A 23987-nucleotide genomic window follows, 5' to 3' on the forward strand; every position below is an offset into this window, starting at 1 on the left:
GTGACCCAAATGGCGAGGACTAAGCAGACTGCAAGGAAGGGATACCAAGCCCCAACTAATCCAGAGATAGATGATTTAGAGAAATATCCAGAGAAACCACCACCAGAAAATAATTGAATTACCAGGTGAAATCTTTAAGAGAAATAAGAAAAGCACAAAAGTCTACTTTTCCACTGATTCCAAAGCTATCTTTCATGAGAGTTGTCAAAGAGATATCAGATAGACTTTGTAAGCATGATGAATATCAAAACTTTTGTCTCAATAAGGTGGCAATCTCAAGCTGTGATGTGCCTTCAGGAAGCTGCTGAGGATTTTCTCATAGACTTTATGAATGATAGCTACATTGCAGCTGCATTTTCTCACAGGGTCACACTTATGAGCAATGATTTTGTGCTTGTGTCAAGGCTAAGGTACAACTTTGATAAGGCTCTTGAGCTCATTCCTAGTGAGGATCTTAGAGCCTTCCAAATTTTAAACATCCCTCCTTCCAGGAAGCAGAAAGATTATGGGGTTGTGATTGAGGATGTTACACATGAGTATGAGACAAGAAAGGCCTAGGATATCAAAGCAGGAAAGGAGATTGAGAGGGATCACAAGCCAAGCTCCCATACCCCTCTTCTCTCGTCCCCACCCCATGAAAACCCCCTCTCAGGGAGGGAGTGATAAAAGACATTGGAAAAAGTAAGAAAAAAAATAAAGTATGATTATGTAAATATATGAGAAAGGTAAAATAGGCCACCTCATGCCTGCGGGGCAGCCCATCCCCACCTTGCCTCCTTTTTCTTCACTGTTGCCCCGCCGTGTGTCCCTTTTCCTCTCCTCCACTCAAAAGGTCAACCCCCTCTCTGTTCCCCTTGTCCTTTCTCCTTTCTCTCTCCCCTCAAGCTACCCCACCTCTCACCAATAATGCATTCTAACTCACCAATAATGCACCCTAACTCACATGCAACTTACCCTATCTTCCAAAATAGTATACCCCACCCCCCCTTTCTCTCTCCTATCATATCCCATGACCCAAATACCCCCCTCTCTCTAAAGGGCGCCATGTCTCTTGTCTTGTAGCTAAATAACCTCCCCCACACTCACACACACTCAGTTTCATTAAAAAAAGTGCCCACAGACCCATCCCCACCCGGTGGTTACCTAATTTTTCTTGTGTTCACACACATCTGCACACAAATTCACCTCTGAACACACTCCTCTCTCTCCTCTCTTGTAATCACTTTATTCTCCATGTCACCTCTCACTTTTTTTCATCAACCCATCTCTCTCTCTTAGTCTCTCTCTCATGAGACTACTGTTCTGGCACATATACACACAGCCAGACAAGTGTGGCCCACAGTCACATGGCCTATGTAGATAATGATTTCTTCATTTCTAAATTCTAGAATTTCTCCCCCCCCTCCTCCCCTATATAAAGAGGGGTCACCATCACACAAAAACACACAACATCACCAAAGAACACACTATGCACTGTGTGTGCCTAGTGCACACACACACACCCACACCATCACCATCACCGCAATCACCATGCTTGTCTTGAGCATGACCTCTACACCCTTGGCTATGGAAGATGAAGGGCAACTAAATGAAGGATGATGGCCATAATCCTCGTGCGAGTCTTCACCATCAACTCCTACCTATCCGCCATGTGCTCTACCACTCTCTCCCTTCTCATTCCCCTACCCTATGCTCCCCATTTCATCGCCTAATTCTCTAAATAAAGCTTGAGGTTTTGTGAGTATGTTTTCTTGCAATGTTTTGCCCATGTGAGGTGTGCGGAATCGCCACCTAGTCTTGTGTTTTGGAGTGAGCTTGTGTATATGTTAAGGGTGTGCGGATTTGCCATCCTTTTGTGATGCCTAAGTACTAAGCCGCTATACCCCCTCCCTCACTCTCTCTCTCTCTCTCTCTCTCTCTCTCTCTCTCTCTCTCTCTCTCTCTCTCTCACTTGATCTCATTCCCTTTCCTTTTCATCATTACTCCCAAGCATCCATCTCTCTTGGATGAAAACTTTGTTATGGTGGTGTGTTGTTTTCGTCCTAGCCGCTGAAGCTAGGTGGTGCCCCCTGTTTGCTTTACCATGACAGGCTCGAGGCGCACCATTCGGTCCCCGGTGTTTTAGAGGCCGTCGGGGTTCGGGGTTCGCTTTGCTCCCATCATTTGGTGCCCCCACTGAGGATCTTTTCATGAAACCCTTCAGTTTACAAGACTGAACCCCTTAAACTATTGTGAATGGATGAATGGCTAGCACGATTTGTTAATTGGACGACAGAAGAAGAAGAGCTCCAAGCATAACTAGACGAACTCCGCATCTCCATCGAAGCTCGAGTGCTAGGCATAACGGTAATCGATTTGCAGTGGGAGAGTCAACCAACACGCCAAACCCAGTGGATATACATAGGCCAAGTGCCAAGAAGAAGAAGGATAAGGTCGAAACCATGTCCGCAACCTACAACCAACCCACAACAACAAAATGGAAGGAGCTCTACACAATAGAGAATCAACACTATTCTACTTTGAGAATCGGGTAACTCAAGTCACCGAAGTAATTATCACAGTCAGTTTTCAAGTCGCACCTGATGCTGCAGCAGAGATAACGGAATCATTGGCTCACACTCTCACTAGAGAAACTAGGGATATACTGAGTTTGTTTCAGGAAAGAAATCCACCCTCTCCCACAAGCTTGGACAGTGACTAAGCACCTCTAAGCTTCACATGAATCAGTGAAACCTACCTCAAGACAGATCACACATACCAACACGTGTACGCTCAATCAAGGTAATACTGGACTTGAAGGCTTACTACCAGCACGTCATTGACACCATGCTAGATGGGGAGCGTTTTTTTGACGTTCTGGCATCAGATGAGCCATTTGTCTTACCTTTGGTACAAGGCAATGTACCGTTTGAAGTTTTAATCTATGTCCTAGTATAAGAGGGTATACACGCCTCCTTGTAAAGAAGAAAAAAACTTTTGCAAGTTAAGCAGTGTGTCTTTCTAGCTCTCTCTCAATAATCATGGCAAGTGTATCATTTCCAACATTTAAAGGAAAGAAGGGGGAGGATTTGGTAACAGACTTCCTAGATGACTTTGAAGTAGCATGTGTAGTGAGCAACAAAGATACGGATGAATCCCGGGTTAGAATCTTTAAGCATCTCATGAAGCTAGAAGCTAGATCATGGTACAATGCACTTCCACAAGCAACCAAGGATGACTGGGAACCCTTAAAAACCGCTTTTAAGAGGCGCTTTGGGGGAGGTACCACTTTAGAAAAGTTGTGGGACAAGTTGAGAGACTTGAAGCAGGAGGGTCTTTTAGAATATGCCACCTATGAGTCCAAATTTGTGGATTTGTGGGAACGGTGGGTTGAGTCACTGGCTAGGGGGGAAGCTGCACCCGATTTTCTAAAAAAAGATCGGTTCACGCATGGCTTATGGACGCTTCTCAAGGAGAAGGTGAAAGGTAGATTCCCGGCTACGTACGAGTTAGCTGTTGAGATTGCTCGCCTTAAAGACAAGAAGCTGCGAATGAAAGCCAAAGAAACCGAGTCAACAGAATCAGGAACATCGCGTCGACCAGCAACTACGACAACCACCATTCCACCACCACCACCGGCTCTTGGGGTAAGAGATGACCAACAAGATATGTTGGCCCATATTACTGACCAACTGCAGAATTTGTCTGTCCACTTAATACAGCAAGGGAGGAGTCAAGAAAGAGATCAAGACCCTGGAAGAGCACGACAACAAAACAGGGAATATCATTGCTACAACTGCGGAGAAGACGGTCACAGTATGTACTACTGTCCCAAACCACGACAAAACTATAATAGAGGAGGTAGGAGGAACCAATTGTCACCCCCTAGAGAAAGAACACCCCCACCCCGAGCACCACCCCCACCAACACAAATTCTACATCCACCCCAAACACCACTACAAGCATCCATCCCACCTCTTCCACTAGCCCCACCACCTGATCGCCCTGTAAACATCATAAGGCTAGAAGAGAAAGGAAAAGCCATAGTAGTGGATCCACCCAGAGCAAAGGAGAGGGACAAGGGTAAGGAGAAGGTAACCTTTTTAGAACCACTTGAAGCCATGACTGTGAAAAGAGCTAGGAGGGAGAAAGCTACACAATCAGATGATGAGAGAAGCATGAGAGGAGAAACTAGCAAGAGGCCATCCAGGCCACGACGGAAATTGGGCATCACCGACTTCCAGCTAGGGGAAAGTTCTAAGCCCTATGATCTAACCTTGGATGTGGCAGAGCAAGGACCGAAGATTACATGGCCACAGCTGCTACATCTTGCACCAAAAGTAAGACGACAATGGTCTAAAATGGTAAGTACAAGACGCTCCAAAACAAAGGTATCCAGAGCAATTTCGGGATGCAACATGGATGACATCCTTCCAATTGTCGACGTAAACATAAAAGGAAAGAGGGTTGGAAACACCTACATTGATGGAGGTGCACAAATCTGTGTAATGAGCGAAGCTATGATGCTTTGATTAGGGCTCGAGGTTGACAGGCCTTCTCCATGCAAGGCAAAGATGGCAAACAACGCAAAAGTAAAGTGTGTGGGTGTGGTAAGTGCCGTGAAAATCAAAGCTTTCAACACTGAGGTAGAGGTAGATGTTTTTGTAATGCCTACTAAGGGGGAGGGCTATCCACTAATTTTGGGAAGGCCATGGTTGATGGCCATGAAGGCAAAACAGGACTGGGGTACTGGCCTTCTACGCATGACCAGTAAGAAAGGGGAGACAATCTACTACGACATGAGGATTGGCAAGCAGAAGCAAATGAATCTGGAAACATCGGCAGATGAAACCACTAGCGAATCGTCCAGTTTTGAGGAGGAGACCACATCCACCGACGAAAGTGACAGTTCCATTGATGTGATGGGTATCATTATGAAGGATCCACAAAGGGTAAGCACAACCGGTGATCCATCACCAAAAGGGAAACCCAATGAAGAGGAGAGAAAATCACCTGGCCTAGGAGGAAGTAGGTTGAAGGGTATGTTGTCTACGGAATTAACACTTGAGGAGAAAGATAGTTTTTTGAAAATGTTGATGGGATTTCCTAACCTGTTCATTGACAACTATGAAAGAATCACAGGCATTACAGTGGTGGAACATCATATTAAGCTGAAGGAAAGGGTAAAACCAGTTGTGCAAAAGCTACGACGATTGGGGGTCATACAAGAAAAGGCACTCTTGGACGAGGTAAGGAAACTGCTGGAGGCGGGATTCATCTATCCTGTAGAAAACTCAGAATGGGTGTCACCCGTAGTGGTGACGCCTAAAAAGAATGGTAAGTGGAGGGTCTGTGTTGACTACAAACCACTAAATGCAGCTACAAAGAGAGACCACTTTCCTCTCCCTTTCTTGGATGAAATTCATACATCTACTATCACAACTTGTTCTACCACTGCAACAACTCACTCAAAGATCAACTTTCACTTGGGACGAGGAAAGCGAACATCACTACAACAAGGTAAAGGAGGTCTTAGCCACTCTGCCAACTATCTCACCACCTAAGTGGGATGAAAAATTCTATGTCACCTCAAGTGTCGGTGATGACTCATTGGGGGCTGTGCTACTCCAAAAGGATAGGACGACATCTTTCATGAGGCCAATCTACTTCTCTAGTCGAATGATGACAGCAGGAGAGAAAGGTTTCACCCATGTGGAACACTTAGTCCTAGCTCTTAGATTTGCAACTACAAAGTTTAGGTCATATTTGCTGCCTAAGCAATTTGTGATTCTAACCGCGGATGAAATATTTCCCTATGTTGTACAACACATGGATGTGTCTGCTAGAATTACTAAATGGCTAGTTCGTCTGCAAGAGTTTGACTACACGGTACAGGTAGAAAGCACGACAAGGGCAAGTTTGGGGGGACTCATGACCTACCAAGACTTTCAAAGGAAGGAGAAGCAATCTAAGGAAGGAGAAGTCCGATTACCTCCAGTACCACCGATGGTAGAAGGAGCATACTCTCTCTACTTTGATGGAGCCTACAGGGGAGCGTCCGACAAAGGAGCTGCAGGCATAGTGGTCTTTGATGACAAAGGGACAAAGGTATTTTTGTTGGGCCAATTGTTAGATTCACATTCTAACAATGAAGCTGAGTATGCAGCACTAACCAAGGGTCTACAATGGTGCGTCTCGCAAGGTGTACAACGCCTTAATGTATTTGGGGATTCTCTACTTCTGGTAAGGCAAGTAAATGGAGCATGGACATGCAAGAATCCTAGTTTAAGGACTCACTTAAGTGGTGTAAAAACCTTGTTGGGTAAGTTTGAAGAAGTTCAAATACACCATATCCCAAGGGCTCAAAACCAAGAAGCAGATGCCCTAGCAAGTGAAAGACTACAGGAAGTGGTGGTTGGAGCAATAAAACTAAATCTCCCTCTATTTCAAGGAAGTGATGCCTTGCCTGACATCATGCATTTTTTGGAAACAAGGGAATGCCCATCAGATTTAACAAAGGGACAGAAGCAATGGCTGACGCGGAAGGCCACAAGGTATCGACTCATCAATGACGGTTTGTACTATAAGGGTAAGGACCAAATATTCAGGAAGGTCCCTCTCTCTCAGGAAATCACGGGAGTAATTGCTAGCTGTCACGACGGGGTTTGTGGTGGTCACTTTGCCCTAGACATAACAAGTAGGAAAATCTTGCAGGCAGGCTTCATATGGCCTAGCCTCACCGTGATGTACACCACTGGTGCAAAACATGTAAGTTGTGTCAAAAGGACGGCACTAGGTCACTTATGCCTGAACCACAGACACCTATTCTCTCATATGGCCCATTTGAAAACTGGGGTATCGATGCCATTGGGCCATTACCTAGGGCCAACTCAGGAAAATTCTACATTATCATGGGGGTTGACTACATGACTAGATGGGCAGAGGCTACAGCCACCACTAGAATCACAGCGGTAGAGGTAGCTAAATTTATCTACGAGCACATATGCTGTAGGTTTGGCACACCTTTAGAGATCATCTCTAATAGAGGGCCAGGTTTCAGAGCAGACTTGGTAGGAGAATTAATGCAAAAACTGGGCATTACAAGGAGGCACTCTTCACCATATTACCCTCAATGTAATGGCCTAGTTGAAAAGGTAAATGGAATGGTTTTTAAAATTATTACCAAGCAGGTAAACCATCATCCTGGAGACTGGGATAAGTATATACTACCAGCTTTATGGGCCTACAGAACTTCATTTCGTACATCCTTGGGATTCACGCCGTATCATCTAGTATTTGGTAAGGAGGCAATCTTGCCCATTGAAGTGCAACTACAAAGTCTCAGAGTAATGGCAAGCCAGCTTCAACAGCCCAACATGCATTTGAGAGATCACATCATCAACTTGGAAAGACTGCAGCTGGACAGAGAAGAAGCAATAAATTATTATGCAGCACAAGCAGAGCATAGACGGCTTAGCTTTAACGAGCATCTCCGGAAAAAAGAATTGAAGAAAGGAATGTTGGTGCTCCGCTACGACAATCGCTTCGGCACGCGCAAGGATAAGAAACTCCTACTCCGATGGGAAGGTCCTTTCATCGTCAGGAAAAAGTATGCCAATGGAAGCTACCAGCTTATGGAGGCTGATGGAAAACTTCATAAAACCAGGGTAAATGGTTGGCGACTTAAACCTTATTTTCTTCGATTTGACCAGGCTTCACCTATTGACATTCCAGATGAGGACACACCATCAGCCGCCACCTCCGACGATAATGATCAAACAGATGAGCTAGAGACATGAATGCCTCTAGCCAAAAGGGGAGGGCTCATGATGGGGGCTTTTCACAAGCCAAGCTCCCATACCCCTCTTCTCTCGTCCCCACCCCATGAAAACCCCCTCTTAGGGAGGGAGTGATAAAAGACATTGGAAAAAGTAAGAAAAAAAATAAAGTATGATTATGTAAATATATGAGAAAGGTAAAATAGGCCACCTCATGCCTGCGGGGCAGCCCATCCCCACCTTGCCTCCTTTTTCTTCATTGTTGCCCCGCCGTGTGTCCCTTTTTCTCTCCTCCACTCAAAAGGTCAACCCCCTCTCTCTTCCCCTTGTCCTTTCTCCTTTCTCTCTCCCCTCAAGCTACCCCACCTCTCACCAATAATGCATTCTAACTCACCAATAATGCACCCTAACTCACATGCAACTTACCCTATCTTCCAAAATAGTATACCCCACCCCCCCTTTCTCTCTCCTATCATATCCCATGACCCAAATACCCCCCCCTCTCTCTAAAGGGCGCCATGTCTCTTGTCTTGTAGCTAAATAGCCTCCCCCACACTCACACACACTCAGTTTCACTAAAAAAAGTGCCCACAGACCCATCCCCACCCGATGGTTACCTAATTTTTCTTGTGTTCACACACATCTGCACACAAATTCACCTCTGAACACACTCCTCTCTCTCCTCTCTTGTAATTACTTTATTCTCCATGTCACCTCTCACTTTTTTTCATCAACCCATCTCTCTCTTTTAGTCTCTTTCTCATGAGACTGCTGTTCTAGCACATATACACACAGCCAGACAAGTGGGGCCCACAGTCACATGGCCTATGTAGATAATGATTTCTTAATTTCTAAATTCTAGAATTTCTCCCCCCCCTCCTCCTCGATATAAAGAGGGGTCACCATCACACAAAAACACACAACATCACCAAAGAACACACTATGCACTGTCTGTGCCTAGTGCACACACACACACCCACACCATCACCATCACCGCAATCACCATGCTTGTCTTGAGCATGACCTCTACACCCTTGGCTATGGAAGATGAAGGGCAACTAAATGAAGGATGATGGCCATAATCCTCGTGCGAGTCTTCGCCATCAACTCCCACCTATCTGCCATGTGCTCTACCACTCTCTCCCTTCTCATTCCCCTACCCTATGCTCCCCATTTCATCGCCTAATTCTCTAAATAAAGCTTGAGGTTTTGTGAGTATGTTTTCTTGCAATGTTTTGCCCATGTGAGGTGTGCCGAAGCGCCACCTAGTCTTGTGTTTTGGAGTGAGCTTGTGTATATGTTAAGGGTGTGCGGATTCGCCATCCTTTTGTGATGCCTAAGTACTAAGCCGCTATACCCCCTCCCTCACTCTCTCTCTCTCTCTCTCTCACTTGATCTCATTCCCTTTCCTTTTCATCATTACTCCCAAGCATCCATCTCTCTTGGATGAAAACTTTGTTATGGTGGTGTGTTGTTTGCGTCCTAGCCGCTGAAGCTAGGTGGTGTCCCGTGTTTGCTTTACCATGACAGGCTCGAGGCGCGCCATTCGGTCCCCGGTGTTTTAGAGGCCGTCGGGGTTCGGGGTTCGCTTTGCTCCCGTCGGTGCATGTGCAAGGCAGGCACAAGGGGCTCATTGGCGCTTGTGTTTTCTTTTTCAAGTGTCTTATGAGGGATCTTCCTGAGGCTCTACCTATGCAAATTTCCATACTTGACCCTCTAGTGACACAGTGCCTTTTTAACAAGCAAGGAACCCTTTCAAGTTTTTTTGAAGATTTTAACATGCTGACCTGCAATTACATATTATACCCCTATGTTGAAGGGTAAATCTTAACTCCGTACATGTTATTTTTAACATTTTGTGGTATTCTTAGCTAATTTTTATTTTTTTGTGTAGGACATTGGAGTCTTATTATCTTCAATCTTTTGGAGAAAGATATTATATTTATGAATTCATTGTAAAGCATCCTAGTGGGAGAAGTAAACTGTAAGTATGAAGCATAATCTATGCTTGATGGCCCATTGTTTTCTATTACTAGCTTTTTGATTCAATGTCTTCTTGCAGTGCTTCCAAACTTATTGTTGGTCACCTGAGTACCACAAATAAGGATTACAATATAGAAGCTTTCAAGTACTACAATCAAAAAGTACCTTTACAGACAGACTCAACATCTTGTGGAAGGAGGGTGCTTGCCAATGCATGGAGATATCTTGAGTCAAGGTGCCGGATGACTACACTCAATGTAAGCGTGTGGCTCATGTATTTATTTTGATATCTTATGTACGTATGTACTCATGTCCTTTAATTCCTTTTTCTATTTTTTTCAGTTGCATGACTATCCAGAGTCTTGGGTCACGTGGGTGAGAGAGAAGGCTGCTTCTATGGTTTTGGAAATATCAGTAAATCCAAATGATCCAGAATCTCCTTTGCCACCAAAGAAAGGTAGAGCCACCAAAGGTTTGGATGAAAAGAAAATGGATCAGAAGAAGAAAAGTCCTGCAAAGAATATCCATACAAAGAAAAAGGATCACAAGAAGAGTCCTACAAAGAAGAGCCATGCCAAGAAGAGTCCTGCCAAGGGGAAGAGTTTCACCAAGAATAAGATCCCTGCGAAGGGGAAGAGTCCCTCCAAGAAGAAGATCCCTACCAAGGGGAAGAGTCCCACCAAGAAGACTGCCAAGGGGAAGAGTCCCACCAAGAAGAAGAGCCCTGCAGAAAAAAGAGCCATCCATTCCACTCACCATTGAGATTCAAGGTTCAAAAGCATCGTACACCTAAGAACAATAAGGGGGAGGCACCTAGCTCACCTTTCAAGCTACCATTCATGTTGCCAAAGAAGGTTGCCAAGTCACCCAAGCTAGCCAGTCCTCAGAAGCCCAAAGAACCAACCCCTGCCAAGTCACCCGTGCCAAGCCCTGAGGAGCCCAAAAAGTCACCACCACCACCCACTCCTGAACTTTCACCCCCTTCTGAACACAAAAGAAAAAGGGTCTCTGAGGATGCAGAATCCTCTCAGGAAAAAAGAAAAGTGGAGTTTCATGATTGATTACTCCACAAAAGCTATGTACACTTTTGTTCATTTTGTTCATATGAACATATATATACCCTTTGGTGATTCATAATTTTGTACTTCAAATACTTAATCCCAACTATCAATTCTTAAATGTGTATCATGATGTCATGTAAGTTTAAAACAACATAAGTAATGTTCACAATAAGGTAGAGAAAAGATAAATATATTTGCAAAATGATTACAATATTGAACTTGTTTTTTCAAGTCCTTGCAAGTGGCTCAAATAAAACTCTTTTTGGGGGAAGGCATGTGATGCAAGAGGTTGAATTTTCCATCCTTGTGCTCACCACAATTTCATCCACTTTGAATCTATACTCGGGAGATGTTTCATCAAGAAACTCAAGAGATTCTCTAACATCATTTACTCTCCAATTTGTTGTTACTATCAGGCTTCTATACTCGGTGTGTGGATGGACTGTGACCTTTAGTTCAAACTCTGGACAATTTTCCTCAGAGTGGTGAGGAACCTAGCTGCCTAATTTTCTTCTCCAGCTCCTATAGTCGTAGCCCATAACTAATGATTGACGACATAGTTGATATGAGATAGACATAGAATTTGGGCTTACTCTACAACTAATATTGTCACCAATATGGAAAGTTTATTTGGTGCTCCATCCGTCTCCAAGTACATTGTCTAGTTTAGTCATAGAAAGTCTTCTATTAAGCCGCATCGTCTTTGTCCTCTGCAAGTCCATTGTTTTGAAACATGCCACAAAGACATGTATAGGCAAGAACCATTGAACTTTAATCCTTCTTGATATCCGGCCCGGAGACATAGCTTTAAGAATGTCTTCTTTGATCTTGGATTTGAAGCTTGATATAGTACATGCATCAGGAGCTTCCCAGTCAAGTGAACTTATGGTGGGAACGGGTAACTGATGTAGTTCTCCATATGCACCTTCTCGTGATGGAACTTTGTATTCTGCAAAATAGACAAACAAATCCATTGTTTTGTAAAAAGAAGGTGTCTTGTCAACATACATAGCATCTGCAATCCCTTTATGCATTGCTTTGAACGTCCCACTTAGACTCTCCACAGGCTTCCATTCCACAGTTGTTGAAGGAAATATATCTGGAATGGAATCAAAAAATGAGAAAAACAATGGGATAATGAAAAATTCACTGTATCAAATAGTTTCTTTTGTACTTACAGTAAGAATGCAGTGTGGGATATTCTTCCCAGTCTAACACCATATCCTTGGCCATGTACACACATAGAACCTTAGCTAGCCAGCCATTGTCGGTCACTTTGAAAGCAAGAACACAACCTTTCCAATGGTTTTTTACTTTATCGCGTTTAGTTCTCTTCACTCTGTGTACACCTTTGCATGAAGAAAGCATTGTTACCCAGTCATTCACATGAAAAGATATGGGCTTCCAAAGACCATTCTCTCTAACGTTATGAAAGTCACAAGAAGTTATGTTATGTGAAGGGCGACATGCAAAAGATGCCATGGAAACTCAGAGATTAGAGAAGAAAGAAAGTATAAATGGAAAGACTTAAACCTCTCACAAACTAGAGAGAGAGCGAGAAAGGTATACGTTTGAAAAAAGTAGGTGATTTGTCATTAATGCCCTTGTTTTGAGAGCCTTCTGACATAGATTTCGTATCTTTTGACAACGCTTTTGTGAAATATAAAATAGAATAAAAGACGAGACTTCATTACTTTGAGCCGCAAATTTAATGAGCTCTCTCACCGAAAGCACCCAAATATAGCAGTTTCAGCCTTATGATCAAGACATTTAGCGGTTCTCCGTCAAAAAAGGACCACCAAAACCCACAATAGAGGAGACAAGAGTGCCATACTTTTGTATACGTGTCAAATAACTATTGGACTATTCCTTAATACTTAGATTAACAAACAACCCTTTTTGAGCCCTTCTTGGCCCTAATGTTTTCTTGAAAATGGCCATGATGATGGCAGTGCAAGCCTGTGTACATGCCTTTTGAAGTGCAATCAAGACATTGTTGCCCCATCTTGTTGTTGTTTCCCTTCCACCCCTTCTCTTTCTCCTGCTTTGGTGTTTCCCCTCGGTGCCGGTAGTGTGGATGTGTGTGCCCCCCCGGACCGACGATGCTTTGTGTGAGAGAGTGAGATTGAGCGGTTGTGTGCGTGTGTAAGGTGGAGATAGACCGTGGCAGTAGGTGTTCATGGTATGGTGGACTTATGGAGTGTGTGAGCAATGAAAATTGAGCAGGTGGTGGTCTGGTAGTGTGGAAGTGTGTTCTTGAAGGTGTTTTCCGAGAGGATAGGGGTGTTGTGGATATCTTGAGCTATAGAGAGGCCCTTGTGTTTGTGCGGGGCGTGTTCCCCCATTTCCCCTCTCCATCTTCTGGTGCCCCCATTGAGGAGTGTGCTGATGCTCTTAGTTGATGTTGAAGTGGTAATTTTGGTGATGCTAAAGGTGCGGCCTTTGAAGAGCCGGTGCTACTAGTGATGGCTTGGGCGGGATTTCCCATTTTCACTAGGGTTGAAGATGTGGGAACTTGGCTGCAATACTATGGATTGTTTGTGTTGGAAAGCCGTTTATCAAGAGAAGATGGTGCGATACAGGTGTTCCCGCTCTTGGTTTGTGGTAAAGACAGGCTATGGTTCAATAGCCTTGGTGATGAAAAAAAGGCAGATTGCGAAGCCCTGGAGGTGGCTTTTTGAAGAAGATTCATAGTGGATGCGCAGTTGGATGAAGTAAAGCGAAAGCTGAACGGGTTGAAGCAAAGCTTGGAGGGTGATTTTCAAGCGTTTGAGTGGGAGTTTGAAGCTCTTTTGGGGAAATTGATTAAGGTAACCGCTGCAAAAAATTCTAATATTTTAAAGTTGTGTAAATCATGGATTGCCTGCATGAGGAAGTGCGATATAAGGTGGAGATAGATAGCCCGGTGTCATTGAAGAGGTAGTAGCTCTAGCGAAAGGTCGGACCAAAAAGATTATGAAGAAGCGTGAAGCTAGGCAGGTTTTTTCAAGCGCAGTGATGACAAAGCAACGTGATGCAGTGGTAGCCAAGCCATTAGTGGTGCAAAGAGAAGTGCAAGTGCAGGAAGAACCAAGGGTTCTTTGGTTATAGATAGACAAGGTGGTTCCTATGCCAAAGATGCCGGCTAGAGCGGTTCCAATTGTGGAGTATGTGCAGGTGGTTCCAGAGTGGACAAAGGGTGTGCTACCAAGTTCGAGTGCAACTGTAGAAGCTCTATTGGAGTATGGTAAAGAGCAAAGAGTGCGATTTGCAGACGAGGTCAAAACATTGAAGCTAGAGGAGATTCCTGAGCTTGAGACAGAGGAGGAGATTGAGTCGCATGACAATTGATCTATAGATGCGGACACTAGTTGGGAGGCTAAGTTGTCTCAATCCAGGTATGATGAGTTCGATCTCTTACATGTGAGTGAAAAGTCAGTAAATATGTGCAAGGAGCAGCATGAAGTGCAAGCCGAGGTGCCTACGAAAGACCAAGTGGATCAGTCTAGGCCTACTTGTGGTGAAGTGTAGGTAAGAGTGATGTGCAGTGCCATGATCATGGCCATGTTGATGAAGGTAGCAATAGAGTATGCCGTGGTGGTAAAACAGGTGCAAAGTTTTGCCAAAAGAAATAGAGCAGTTGTGCCTATGGAAGAAGACAAGGAGGATGTGGTAGAGAATGAGTTTCTCTCTTCTTTGGCAGAGCTTGATGATGCAACGATAGAAGAACTAGTGGTTGCAGTCGACAAGCAGGTGGTGCTTATTGACCTTGAAGGGCCAGTTGACAAAGAGGAGCTGGACGATGATGGAATTGAGTGCATGGTAGCTGAGAAGGGCAGTGTGGAGTCAAAAATAGAGGTGCTTCCTATGCAATCAGTGCCCTCTATGATAGGTGATGTGGATTCCAAGGCGGTGTACAGGATTCCTAAGGAGGTTTGTAAGTGGTGGTTGAAGGGGATGCTAATAAAAGCAGTTGTGCAGTGTGCTGTTGAGCAGGTGCAGGATCTGCTAGTTGAAGATCTAGCTTTACATGGATGGGAGGGTGGGTCAGGTATGTCAAGAGTGTTGATTGATCAGAATGGTGAGCACGAGGGTGCTCTATTTGGTGTTCCTGAAGGTGCTTTGTTGCGAGTGGGAAGTTTTCCAATGAGTGCTTGGAGTGGTAGAAATATGATGCTGGCAGTTTGGTTATGTGCCTTAGTGTGGCACTATACAAAGTTGTTGTAGGTGGATGGAAGAGATCAATGTAAGGTGTTTGACCAAGGAAGTTGATAGCAGGTAAAGCAGGGGGTTGGGCAACCCACTTAGGCAACATTGGCGGGTAAAAGGTGCTAGTTATGTATATATGCTAGGTGGTTTTGCAGTGTACAGAGAGTTCGTGTTTGGTGTGCAGTTTTTTAGTGTAATAAGCCCATGTGTGGTTGAACATAAATGTTCAACGACGGGGTGGGCAATGATGGTGCAGCCAAAGTTGGTATGAGCTAGGAAGTGGTCTATGCCAAGCAGAGGTTGCAGGAAGATGTAGAGCAGAAGGCTAGGGCAGGTACCAAGATCCTGGGTAGCCAAAGGGTAGAAGAAATGTATGCCTAATGTGGTTTTTTAGGCCAAAGGTGTGTTGCAAAGAGCTAAGCAGGTTGATGGCCTTTTGTGCTCGAGATGTAGATTCTATGTGTTAGAATGTGGTCTCTAGTGTGTTCTCCATGCTAGTCCAGACGGCTGGTCAAACAGAGCCCCGGCCCTCAAGATATTGAGGTTCAAAGTTAGGAGGTGTTGTAGATCCTCGACGGGCGGGACAACTAGGGACAGGTGGCCTAGGATGATGTTAGTGGATGGATGTGTAGAGATCCAATTATTGAGCATGCGTGTCTTCTCGGATTGTGGATCGAAGCTTTGGATAGCAAGTTATGGCCATCAAAAGTTGTTTTTGGGGCCAGTTGTGGGCCAAGTCGATTGCATGGAGAATCGTGCCATCTGGCATCTTTTGGGCTTCAGTATGGATCAGGAAGGTAGTGCATACTATGTGGAGTTGATGACAAGTGACGGTGCGTCAATCCGGTTTCGAGGTGGCAAGATGTGCCAGGTTGAAAGTTCGGAATGCAGTTTCTTAGAGGAGAGTGACAAATGTTTTTTAACATTTTTTGCAGCCTTGGATGGAAATCCTAAAAACTTGGAAAGGTGGTAAGAGGCAGGTAGTTCAAAAAAGAAAGCGGGGAGTTTTAGTGGATCTTTAATGCTTGGAGATCGGGTTCAAAAGCAAACAATGGGAGCTTGGCCAAGGAGAGCCCAGAAAATTGGTATACAATGGGATTTTTTCGACAATCCTCTCATGGGCAGGGGGTTCTTGGAGAGGACTCACAGGTAGCTACCACGTGGCCACAGATGAACCCATATGCAAAAGATTAAGTTCGGAAGGCAGACATTATAGGGTGGGCCATGAGAATAAGGAAGTACACAAAGGGGGAGAGAGTTAAGATCCTTCGCCCCATGGCGATGGCGTGCGCTAGGGGTGCTGTGGTTGGTGGAGCAGTGGCACATAGGGGAGAAAAGGCGGTGTTTTGGGCTAGCGTGAGGCGGCATAGGTGGCACGCGTTGGTGGAGGAGGTTGATCCACAATGATGATGTGGTGGCCCGTCAGGCGTCCGTTCTCGTGGCCCTTGGGCCCAACCCTTTTTGAAGAGAAACCTCCCTCAATAGAGACATCGCTAATGCCTTGGGGTAGGGGAGGTTTCAGATGAGTGTGAGAGATAGGTTTCATATGAGTGTGAGAGAGGAGGTAGCCCGGGCAGGATAGTCAAGGAGCGAGTTGAGATAGGGGACAAATCCCATGCAAAGGGGGGTGTCCCGCGAGCAAGAGAGAGGAGGTATCCCGGGCAGGATAGTCAAGGAGCGAGCTGAGATAGGGGACAAATCCCATGCAAAGGGGGGTGTCCCGCGAGCAAGAGGCATCCATGGCATAAAAAGGGGGTAGTCCCAAGGAAAGAGAGAGAGAGAGAGAAAGCGCCCTAGGGGGCCACCTAGAGAAAGGGGCAAGCGGGCCATTCCAAGGCCGACCAAGCAAGGGCAAGCAAAGGTAAAGGCAAGAGGAAGCTGGACAAAGGTGGTCAAAGGGTAAAAAGAGGAGCAGTGCAAGGCAAAGCTCCCAAAGGCATAAAAAAATGCAGAAGTAGAAATAAAAAATAAAAAAGCCTAGGGGGCAACAGTGACATCGCTAATGCCCCCCCCCCCCCCCTCCCCCCCATCAAGTGCAAGAAGAGCAAGAAAGAGCAGATGGAGCCAAAGGCGGTTACCTCCTCCCAAAGATGCTAAAACAAGATGCCAGATGGGCCAATGAAAGGGTAGTTTCCAAAGTTGAAATCCCCCGCTATAAAAGTCAAATCAAATTAGGGGCTTTTTTTTGCCCTTTGGAGCCTGCAAAGTGGAGCTCTCTGACAGAGGAGTGTGCCTATCAAATCCCTTTGTATTTTTTTCTTGAAAATGGCCATGGTGATGGTAGTCCAAGCCTATGTACATGCCTTTTGAAGTGCAATCAAGCAATTGTTGCCCCATCTTGATGTTGTTTCCCCTTCACCCCTTCTCTTTCTCTTGCTCTGGTGTTTCCCCTCGGTGCCGACAGTGTGGATATGTGTGCCCCCCCGGACTGACAATGTTTTGTGTGAGAGAGTGAGATTGAGTGGATGTGTGCATGTGTAAGGGTGGATATAGACCGTGGATATAGACCATGGCAATAGGTGTGCATGGTGTGGTGGACTTGGAGAGTGTGTGAGCAGTGGAAATTGAGTAGGCGGTGATCTCCTAGTGTGGAAGTATGTTTTTAAAGGTGTTTTGTGAGAGGATAGGGGTGCAGTGGATACCTTCAGCTATAGAGAGTCCCTTGCGTTTTTTCTGGGCGTGTTCCTCCATTCCCCCTCTCCAACATGTTTGTAGGAACTTTGGTCAAGCAACATACGTGAGGCCACAAGAAGCAACCTCTGACAGCTCGCAGGGTGATCATGCAAACCACCGTACCAACGAGGCTATGTTTGAGCCTGAGATTGATGAAATGATCATGACAATCAGGGATTTAGAAAGGCTTATCTATGATGACATGAAATTTGAAGCCGATACACCATTGTATTGTGGAGCACGTGTGTCTAGATTGAAGGCGCTCTTCGTTCTTCTCAACATGCAGGTAAAGTTTATATGGAGTGACACTAGCGTCACAACGCTTTTTAGGTGATCTATTACAATGTGTTTACTTCAATAAAAAACTATAGATGTATAATGATCCGATTTCAGATTCCGGAGAGGAAGCAAGAAAGATTTTGCGAGACTTGGGGATGGATTACAATTTGATTCACGTTTGTCCTAGCGACTGTATTCTTTTCAGAGGGGAATACATAGCCTCACATCAAGCATTTCTTGGAATGAGTCCATGGCGGCCCTAGCACCTTGGCATGAGGAGAATAGATGTTTGGATGGTGTGCTGCAGATTCTTGCAGATTGTGCATCCTAGAAACATATAGATGACACATGGCCATATTTTGCCAGGGAAGATCAAAATTTGTTTATCCACCTGGCCATGGATGGCGTAAATCCATTTGTTCAGAGGTCAACATCTTACAGTGTATGTCCAATTGTGATCGTCAACTACAACATTCCCCCGTGGTTGACTACCAAGAAGGGGCACCTGTTTCTAATCTTGATTGTGCTTGGGGGCGTATAAAGTGAAGAATATGGATGTGTATCTTTGTCCACTATTGGAAGAGCTACAACAATTGTGGATTGGCATAGAAGTGGTGGATATGAGCTGACACACAGGTTGATGCAATGCTTTGATCAGAGGCATTCTAATGTGGACCATGCATGACTATCCCGGACTAACAGAATGCTCAGGTGATATACACTCAAAATTAATCACTATAAATGTTTGTTTTTCTCAAGCTTATCTATTGTCATGTGTATACATGTACGGATTCAAACAAGTGGATACTGAGCATGTGTCACATGTGGACCTAGACTTAATGCACGTCGGGTGCCCTCACTGAAGAAGCAAATCTACAAAGGTCATCAAGTGCATCTTCCAGAGAATCACCAGTTACGCGATGGTTTTTCCGGAAGAGAGTCACCAAGGGATGTCTGCTTGAGCATGGCAAGACAAAAAGGAGATGTGTGATGATGGTTTTCCTGCAGGGATGAAGAGACTCTCTCTATGGTACGAGTTACCATATTGGCTCAGACTCATGATCAATCACTTGCTCGATCCAATGCACATATTCAAGAATGTGGATAATTTTTTGTAGGACCATCTCATCGGCAAGAAGGATAGTTTGGGGGCCAAAATTGACATTATAAATGTGGATCGTACGGAGCAATCTTGGTCGCACACAGCATCTGATGGATCGATAAAACTCCCTAAAGCACCATGGATTTTGACAGCAACCCAAGAACCCAAAGTAAAAGAGATCATTCGATCCGTGTGGATGCCCACTTGTGTAATGCACTCGCTCCGAATATGTTTCACTAAAGAAGGGAATCTTACTGGTTTGAAGTCACACGACTGGCATAAAATGTGTCAGCTATGTTTGAAGTGGAATATAGCATATTGGAAATTGTGTAGCATATCCGTGTGTGGACTTTAATATCATTGCTATACGTGTTTTGTAGTTTATTTTATCGATGGCCATTAAGAAATGTTTGTCTCCTGACATCCGTACCACAGTCTACAAACTTGCAAAGTTGGTGCAATGGATCTCACAAAAGGATATTCATGTAGATTCCATACTATCTGCCAAACTAAACGATGTGGAGGTTGTATGAATGTTTGAGAAACATTTTCCTACTACCATGCTAACCATTCAAGCGTGTCTTCTGGTTCACATAGTTGATGAGGTGGAAATAGCTGGCACAATGCATTCTAGATGGATGTTCTTTTTAGAACATTTCATGAAAGCGCTCAAGGGATATATGCGTTAGAAGGCATGTCCTGAGGGTAGCATGTTAGAAGGTTGGCTGGTATCAGAGTCCCTAGTCTACATTGGAGAGTGGCTAGATGGATTTGATAAATCTCGGGACACTCTATGGCGAACCATAGATGATGAGCGCATATCTGGGATGGTCATGTGCAATCACAGTGTTGAGAAAAAAATGACGAAAGATCTAGAGGCTAAAATCAATCGATTTTCCATGCTTCACAATCCAGTGATGCAAAAGTGGATTTCACAATAGGAGGATGCAAAGCAAGAGCGGAAAAGGGCACAAATTGAGTGGAGACGGGGAAGACAACTCTTGGGGTTGCGCGACCAAGGTAAGTTTGCAATGTACGACTCGAGTCTTCTAGATGTTTGGATGGCCACTCATAATCTTTGTTGGTTGTAGTATAAGTCATACACAGTATCATGGTGTAAAGGTTGACATTTTAGGATGGAACGGATTGACAAAAAGCGTTTTACACAAGATTGTGGAATCATGGCAAAATGTGAACAGTCTAGTCGACGACGATCCTCTAATGCAGATCCTGTGCTGGTGGAACTCACCTACATCGGCATGCTACAAGAGATTTTGAGGATCAATTATAGAGGATTTTTTGTGGATTTGTTTGATGTGCAATGGTTCAAGATAAACATGGAGGGTCGCAATGCTACAGTGCAAAAAGAAGAGTCAAGTTTCCTTGAGGTGGATTCAACTAAAAAATGGAATGACTCAAGAGACATTTTCTTACTACCCGAGCATTGTGAACAAGTAAGTCTGTGAACATCCAATTTTAGAGGACTGATTGTCTGGAAGCACTCATGTAAGTTAAGTGGCTCTTGAAGGTGGTATTTCATCCTACAAAGTCTGCATCAAACTGGTGGTATGTCATAGAGGTAGCCCCTCGTAGTGCACGGATGTTTGAGGGCTACCATGTGCCAATCACAACAGCATCAATGGAGGAGATTGAAGAGAATATTGCTGAGTTAAATGCCGTTGAGGTGGTACAGTACGAGCCTGGCACTGCTACTCTCTATGGTATGCATGTAGAGGATCTACAAAATGAAATGGAGGACATCTGCCTAAACGGAGAGCTCTATATAGACCTAGGGAGTTATGCTGAGTTATGCAAGGATGAGACAGATACCTCTTAAATCCATAAACATTGTATTTGAGAAATTTTCTCCTTTTTATAATATATATTGTATTTACGTGGAGTTTTGTCCATTCTTATCTATATGCTATACTTGAGAAATTTAAATTGTGTTTAATCAAACTATAACTTGATCAGATTTTCTTTTCCATTCATCATTAAGATTTAATATTTGTGTGTTTAATGTAGGTATGGATGATGATGAGTTTCTTTATTCCTTGTCACCCCAGCAAAGGAGGTGATACGAGGAGAGTCATCTCTCTGAAGCACCATCTCGTTGTTCCACTTCTTCAGCATCTCCCTCTATTTCGGAGCACTCACTGCACTCCAAGATTTTGGTGTTGTCTAGGTGATCTACACACTCTTCTAGGAACCAACGTTCTAGTGGTGGCGAAGGTGGTTGCTGTGGAGATGCCGCCGCTGATGCTTTGACACCACCTTGTAGTTGACGATGCTTCTTACCTTCCCCTTATTTTCCCACCCCCATGCCAGCCACATCATCACCATCTACTCTAGTTTTTGTGTAGCTATCGAACGTTCCTATCTACATACTACTCGCTACTCCTCCGGGAGTCACCCCAGTTAACACTCCTTGCTTCGGGGCCCAGACTCTAGTGGAGACACCTGTCGTCCATACCCCTATCAAGATGCCACTCGATACACCACTCAAGACCCTTGTCCATACACCCAGGTTCACACGTCATAGTGAAGAGGGCGTACCATACTTGGTCGACATCAGCAGCGGCATCATCTTGGATGACGATGACAAGAAGGTGAACTCAAGCATGCGCGGTCTTTGCTCTCAGGTGTTTCAACACTGCATACTAAACACCTAGAGTGAAGTGGCAAATGAATTGGATAGAGTCATCAGCATGCTGCATGACAAGTTTCCTGTGTTAAGTCAGAAGGAGCACTTCAATGAAGACCTGATGAAGGTGCAGATGTGCAAATACTGCAAGCACAAGCGTTCTGAAGTGCAAAAAGCAATAAATCATGGGTGGAACAAGCAAGATTGGCTGGACAAAGAAGATTGGAAGAATGCAAAGCGAGAAACACACGAGAATACTGACAAGTGGAAGCAACAAAAGGAGGCAGTCAAAGTGCGAGTAGAGGTAGAGAGCTTGTACCACTTGGGGAGCGGCAAGTGGGCGTCATTTGAGGCCAATTTTGTAAGTGTTTTTGCATTGCACTTTAGGTTTAGTAGTTATAGATAACTATACTTTTAAATTCTAACATAACATATTCTTTGTATGTTTTGAATACTGGTTGATGATAGGACATGACCCCACACCATACGAGCACGAGTACACGGGCAAAAAGGGCTTACACTCCCTTATGGACATTCTTAGTTCTCGCACAGGCATGGTTAGTATTTCACTTTACTCTCTTACATTTGTTGTATTTTAATGATAACCTAAGAAAATAGATTTTTTTGTAGTTATGTGTTTATACTTACAAAATTTTTTATTGTTTTTTTTTGCAGAATCAGACAGATACGCCGCTTGGACACGATGAAACGTCTGATTAGACAACGTCAATCTAACCATAGCCAAATAGCACTAGTTTTCTTTTGTCATAGCATGTATATATGATGACGTGTGCAAGTCATTTTTGTAACTATTGGTCAACGATGTATTTTCTCAATAATGAAAATTGTGTTGTAGCTATTACATCAAATGATTTTGCATATGATGTGTATAATTTTGTCATTGTATTACTTTCGTCAATTCATTTTGTCAAACTACTTTTTTCTGTCAGGTTTGCATCTTTATTTTGGAAAAAATCTTCAATATGGTTGATGGGTGGCAGGGCATTCAGCGCTCTACCACACTCAATGCCCTGCCACCCAAAAAACTTTATTCTCAGGCATCCCGATAACCGTCTTTATATAAGGTTCTGCAGCATCGCTATAATCGTCACTAAAATGAGGACTGTTGCATCGCTATAGGCGTCGCTATAGAGCGACCCTTATGGTGACATTTATAGAGACGTTGGAGAGACGGAATGGGGAACACACCCGACACACAAACAAATGCCCCCATATAGCTCAGGGTTTTCACAACACCCTTGTCCACTTGAAAACACCTTCAAAAAAGACAATTCACACTAGCAAGGCCTCGCTTGCACTTCACCCAACACATACACGCTTTGGACAATCCTCAGACAGTGATCACACCGATCTTGCCCGCTTCCAGCTCTTCTTCATCTCAACACCTCTCTCTCTTTCTCTCTCACACACACAGGGGCCCCGAGGGGACGCACACGCTCACACATACCGGTCCCACACACCCTGCAGACGAGCAAAGAAGAAAGGGGGGAAGGGGGAGAGACGACGCCAAAAATCGACAATGATAGCTTCTTTACACACCATGTACAAAACTCATATGGCCTGCTCAAGGTCAGACCATGGCCATCACTGCTTCATACAGAGGGACACACACCTCCCTCGACAAACCAAATCCATCGGCCCACACCTCAATAGGAAAAATTGACCTTTGGCTTCATTTCGGCAACAAATTTTCCTCTCGGCAACCCTTGCTCGTTTCTGCTCCTGCAAAGCACGTGCCCTTCCGAGCCGCTTCACGGACTATGCCCTACGTGCCGGCTTCGATCGCCGAGCGCACGCAAACACTTCTCTTTTTTCTCCTCCACAAACCAAAGAAACCCTTCTTCCTTTCGAAAACTCTCCCTCTTTCCTTTTCTTCTTTTTCCAAGTCCAAAGAAAACAAAAGAAAAAAATTTCCTTATGAGTGGTGCGGGAGCTATTGTGCCTTGGGCTTTTCTTTTCTCCCCTTTTTTTTGCTTTTGAAGCTTTCATTCGTCTTATGACAAAAAACTCAAGGCTATCCTTTCTCTTTTTGAGTTGACAACAAAGGAAACAATCGCTACATGTTCCCGCACATTCGGTGCTCACAACACAGCCAGGGCTTACCATATGAATTTTTCGACTATGTTGCATGGGAGCTCCACTTGCCGGCCCCAAAATCCTTGTGCTTCCCCACCATTCCGTACCATGGCCTCTAAAAATACGTCCAAGGATGGGGAAAACCACCCGATCCCTTTCTGCCATCATCGCCTGCCAACTTGAACTAGGCCCATCTCAATGCC

The 23987-nt window shown here is 44.5% G+C and overlaps 1 pseudogene; it reads left to right on the forward strand.

Moving 5' to 3' along the window:
* Nucleotides 1-18713: 18713 nt before the first annotated feature.
* LOC147462771 (uncharacterized) lies at nucleotides 18714-22757 on the forward strand (annotated as a pseudogene).
* Nucleotides 22758-23987: the final 1230 nt, after the last annotated feature.

Source organism: Adiantum capillus-veneris, chromosome 2, assembly GCF_014529385.1.
Source record: "Adiantum capillus-veneris isolate H3 chromosome 2, ASM1452938v2, whole genome shotgun sequence".
Lineage (NCBI taxonomy): Eukaryota > Viridiplantae > Streptophyta > Polypodiopsida > Polypodiales > Pteridaceae > Adiantum > Adiantum capillus-veneris.